This window comes from Nicotiana sylvestris, chromosome 8, assembly GCF_000393655.2.
Source record: "Nicotiana sylvestris chromosome 8, ASM39365v2, whole genome shotgun sequence".
NCBI lineage: Eukaryota > Viridiplantae > Streptophyta > Magnoliopsida > Solanales > Solanaceae > Nicotiana > Nicotiana sylvestris.
In genome coordinates, this window is record NC_091064.1 from 1,753,426 (window position 1) to 1,759,104 (window position 5,679).

Here is a 5,679-nt window from a genome sequence, read left to right on the forward strand (position 1 = left end):
TCTCGTGCCAAATGATTCCTAAACTCATATTTTATAACTCCAATGGACTCCTTGTAAAATTATAGTCAAGTTAGGCTTTTGAGTCACTCAATTTGACCTTATAATGAATGAGATATGTTGGTTTTAATATTTGAAAATAGTGCAGGTTTTTAAATACCCGTCAGTGGCAATTCCGTAATTAATCTGAAAAATCTGGCAACCTAATTCTTAGTAAAATGACCCTAAAATCCTCATATAATGTCCAAATTCGATGATTTTTTTTGCTACACGTCCGTAATTACGATACGAATCTAATGCTTCAATCAAAAAAGAAATCGGAGTTCATTTGTTCAATATAATATCATTTATGCTTGAAGAAACGTGTAACGACCCAACCGGTCATTTTGAGCTCCGGTGCGTCATTCAGCAGTTTGAGGCCATGAGCGGCTTCATCTCAGGTATATTGACTTGTGTGTATGGTCAGAATTAAAATTCAAGAAGTTTAGAGTCAAATCTAAATAGAAATTCTCATTTTGAAAGCTTAAAATTGAAGAAATGAACTAGGATTGGAATTTTGAGTAAACGACCTCGGAATTGGGATCCGAAGGTTCCAGAAGGTTCGTATGATGATTTCGGACTTGGGCGTATGCCCGGATCGGGTTTTGGATAACCCGAGAGCGTTTTGGCGCCTATTGTGGAAGATAGCATTTTAGAAGAAATTGCATCAGTTTGGTTTAAAATGCATTTCAGTGTTATTGATGTCCGTTTGGGATTCCGAGATGGGGAGTAGCTCCATATGGTGATTCTGGATTTGGGAGCGCGATCGGAAGTGAATTCGGAGGTCCGTAGGTCATTTTGGAGCCATTCGGCTAAAGATGGAAAATTGAAGGTTTTTGAGAAAATTTGGCCGGAAGTGGAAATTTTGATATCGGATTCGAAATGTGAATTTTATGGTTTGGATAACTTCGTTAGGTTATTTGGGACTTAGGAGTGTGTCCGGAATATCTTTATGTTGAAATATATGAATTATGGGAAAAATTTGAAAAATTTTGATATTTAATATTGTTAAAGTTGACTTTGGTCAACATTTTTGGTAAACGGACTCGGACCCGTAATTTTTCGGTCTCGAAAGGTCCATAGAAAAATATTGGAGTTGAACATGTTTCCGGAATTGAATTCCGAGGTCCCAGGCCCGAGATGAATTTTTTCGTGAAATTATTTTCTGAAAATGTTTAAGGAAAATGAAAATGAAATTTGATCAGAAAGTAATTGTATCGGGCTCGTATTTTGGTTCCGACACCCGGTACAGGTCATATATGTTGGTTAAGCGCTTCCTGTAAAGTTTGGTTACAAACGGACGTTGTTTGACGGGTTTCGGCCTTAAATTGGAAAATTTGAAAGTTTATGAAATTTGAAAGAATTCTTGGATTTAAGGCTCAAATCATTGATTTTGATGTTATTTTGGCGATTTGATCGCTCGAGCAAGTTCGTGTGATGTTTTAGAGTTAGTGTTCATATTTGGTTTGGAGCCCCGAGGGCTCGGGAGTGTTTCGGAGGTGTCTCGGAGTGATTTCGGACTTAGGAAAAATTGCAGAAAATTGCAGAAAATTCTGCTGTGCCCAGAAAATTTTAGGTGCGAGTAGTCAAGTTTGGAAGCTCATATCTTGTAATCTATAAGAAATCAGAAAAAGTACAAAACATGAAAGTTGTAGCCCATAAATTCTAGTTTGCGGAATGTTAAACCATTTGCGATTTGGATATCATCTCAGAAAGTTACGATGGATCGAAAAGGGCTGCTGGAGCAATTTCGGCAGAATTTACGATACACTTTAGAAGCTCATATCTCGGGATATATAAAGAGTTATATGGTGTACAACCTATCAAATTAAAGATCTTTGAGTCTAGTTTCTAAATCTTCAAACCGTTTGTCATTTGGATATTTATACAAGACGTTATGGGTGTTTAAACAGAAGGTGTCCGACAAGGAACAATTTTAATAGGATGTACAACTTGTATAGCACAAGTGCAAGGTACAACTCGACGAAGCACAGACAGATTCTTTTATACACGGATTTAGCTCACTTTTCTTCATTTCTTCAAAGTATGGACGATTTTTGGGGAGCTTCAAGAGGGGATTTTCATCATCAATGTGAAGGTAAGTTATCCCCACCTATTTTGAGTTAAGTACATCAATTATGTATGGATTTGAGCATGAAAATTGTAGAAAAATTGAGGATTTAGGCCTAGGGATTTGAAAATAAGATTTGGTGATTTGAGGGGTCAAATGAACTCCGATTTTGGTAAATTTTATATGTACGGACTCGTGGAGAGACGAGGAATCCGATGATGTGACTTTCGTAGTTTTTCCAGAAGTGGTCCCGGGGCTCGGGTTTGCAAATTTCGTGATTTTCGATATTTTTCGAGTCTTTTTGATTGGGTTATATTCCCTTAGCCTATTGTAATATATTCCTTGTGGTTTTGGCAAGATTCGACGCGCAAGGAGGTCGATTCGAAAGGAAAGGGCACCGCGGAGTAGACTTTTGGCCATCTTGAGGTGAGTAATAGATGTAAATGTTGTTCTGAGGGTTTGAAACCCCGGACTTTCACATCGTAATGCTATATTGAGGCGTGACACGCACTCCATGGCGAGTGCGGGGTCGGATACTATTGGGGATTGTGACTTGGTCCATCCCGTGTGATGTTTATACTATACTGGTGATTGATACACATACTTCATTGATATTACTGGGCTTGATGCCATGTTTGGGGCCTTGTGCCGATTTGTAAAATCCTTCGAGGATTGATATTACTGCTTAGCATGATTTGCATATCATTTAATTTCAGTCCAAGGTTTTAAATGCTGTTTTGCAAACTCAGCCATAATTCTAAGTGTTGAAAACTTAAATGATATTTTTAAATGTATTCCGGGCTGGGAACTTCTGTTTTGTAAATGCCCAAGGGGCTTATTATATTATTTTCTGGACTGATTATAAAGTGACTTGAAACAGTGGTAACAATGACACTGTGTGATATACTTGAAACAGTGGTAACAATGACACTGTGTGATATACTTGAAACAGTGGTAACAATGACACTGTGTGATATACTTGAAACAGTGGTAACAATGACACTGTGTGATATACTTGAAACAGTGGTAACAATGACACTGTGTGATATACTTGAAATAGTGGTAACAATGACACTGGATGATATACTTGAACAGTGGTAACAATGGCACTATATGATATAAATTGGTCAGGTAACAATGGCTGACCAGTTAGGTAACAATGACTGACCAATATATTGCGCTTGGGCTGTAGGAGCCCCTCCGGAGTCTGTACACACCCCCAGTGAGCGCCGTCGACGATAAATAAATATGGATGGCTCGGGCTGCACGCCGCAGTGGGTACTGGAATGTACCATCATATGCATTGCATTGCATTCATGTATTTGTATTTATACTGGTGTTTAGCTGCTCAGTTCCATATGTTGCTGTATATTCGGATTGTAGCTTACTTTGTGTATTTACTGGATTTTCTTATCTTCGGACTGTAGTTACTTTTATTACTCACTGGGTCGGAGTACTCACTTTACTCCCTGCACCTTGTGTGCAGATCCAGGGCAGTCTCAGGCTCAGTAGATCCAGTTGATCAGCAGATCCAGCCTTTGGGAGTATCGAGTTAGTTGCACGGCGTTCGCAGCCATTGATCTTCTCCCTCCTATCCTATCTCTTTATTTCCGCATTATCGGAATTTGGATATACCGTGTATTAGGATGATATTCTGTATTCTAGAGGCTCAAATTCGTGACACCGGGCCCTAGTGAGATTATATTGTGTATTTTGTTAAAATTTTCAGTACTTTAATCTTGCTTAATTGATATTTCTTTCCGCTATTTTTGATAAATTGGGTTAAGTGTTGAATAATGGTCGGGCTTGTCTAGTAGTGTGTTGGGCGCCATTACGACCGGGATTTGGGTCGCGACAAAACGACGTCGAAACATAAGAAAAACAAGCGCAACACAACCCAAACCTCTCCGAAACTCACCCGAGGCCCTCGAGACCTCAACCAATAATTACAACAAGTCATATATCACTACCAGAACTTAATCGAACCTCCGGAACACCCAAAACAACACCAAAACACCAAATCAACCTCGAATTCAAGCCTAAGAACTTCTAAACTTTCAACTTTCGCCAATTCAAGCCTAATTCTACCACGGACCTTTAAATTACATTCCGGACACATTTCTAAGTTTAAAATCACCCAACAAAGCTAACCAAATCATAAAAATCCAAATCCGAATTCATAAGTCAACTTCCGGTTGATTTTTCTAACTTAGCTTTCTAACTAAGAGATTAAGTGATCATTTCACTCCAAAACTACTCTGAACCCAAACCTACCAACTCGATAGAACTCAACACAGCTGAACAACACATAAAGAAACAAAAATGGGAGAAACGAGGCTATAACTCTCAGAACGAACGATCGGGTCGTTACACCATGTATATATAACTTAAATTCATAATATGAATGTTTTCTTGCCTGGTTGCTTATACAAAGATATCTAGTATTTGTACTAGTTCGCTGAGGTGATAGGCAGGGGCGGACCTACTTTAGCCCAAGCGGTATCACGTCATACCGCTTCATCAAAAATCTTTACTAATTATTTATATATAATTCAAATGAAGAAACAAGAAAACAATAAAATCAATAGGCTGCGAGTTCGAACCTCATAGGCTCATTTGATATATTTTAATACTTTTATGCCTCATCTTAAAAAGTAAAAACAATGCGTGCCCAAAGGGATTTAAACCGCTAGCCTGTTAGACATTATCAAAACACTGAATTAGTTGATATTTTTAAATTTGAGGAACGCTGCTACTTCCTTGAAAGTTGATATTTTTTTTGTTGGTAGTGTTTTAAAATATAATATTATATTAATTAATTTATTTTTTTACGTCTACTGATGACACCGCTTACAAAAATTCCTGCATATGCCTCTAGTGATTGGTATCTAGTATTTATATTGGTTAGAAATAGGGGCGGATTTATAGCTTATTTTATGGGGCACATGAACTCATGATCTCTTCGCCAAACTAGGTATTTTATGTACATACTAGTAGTCGTACCCGCGCGATGTGCGATCAATATTAAAAAAATATTAATTAATTGTGATCGGGTTTGTTTGATCCTATTAGATCGTATCGCTTTAATAAATTTCAAGTATCATCTTATTTGTCAATACGATATACCCAATAATAAAATCGCTATTAAATTAAAGGTGCTTTTATAGTCTGTGAATAGCTTTTTTGTTCTATAATTTTCTTTATTATATTATCCAATGTTTAGTATTACTACATTGTTAATAGAAAATTTTATTAGCATATTACTTTGTTTAATATTTTCGTCTGCTCGCTTTCTTTTTGTAATATAAGGAAAATATATAATTTATTACTGCTGAAATATTTTTTTATTTTAAATTTTATTCTGTTGTTTTTAATAATATTATCTAAATTTTAAGGAGTAAAATCTCTATTAAACTAAAGGGACTTATACAGGCATCAAATAACTTTTTTGTTATGTATTTTTCTTTATTATATCATCCTATATTTAGTATCATTACATTGTTAATATAAATTTTTATTAGAATATTTCTTTATTTAATATTTTTCTCTGCTACTTTATTTTTGTAATATAA

At 36.3% G+C, this 5,679-nt stretch overlaps 1 long non-coding RNA gene across 1 annotated transcript; it reads left to right on the plus strand.

Moving 5' to 3' along the window:
* Positions 1-2,073: 2,073 nt before the first annotated feature.
* LOC138874427 (uncharacterized) lies at positions 2,074-3,780 on the plus strand. Its single transcript, XR_011401408.1, has 3 exons — positions 2,074-2,134; positions 2,466-2,533; positions 3,594-3,780. It is a non-coding gene; the product is annotated as an uncharacterized lncRNA (long non-coding RNA).
* The last annotated feature ends 1,899 nt before the right edge of the window (positions 3,781-5,679 follow it).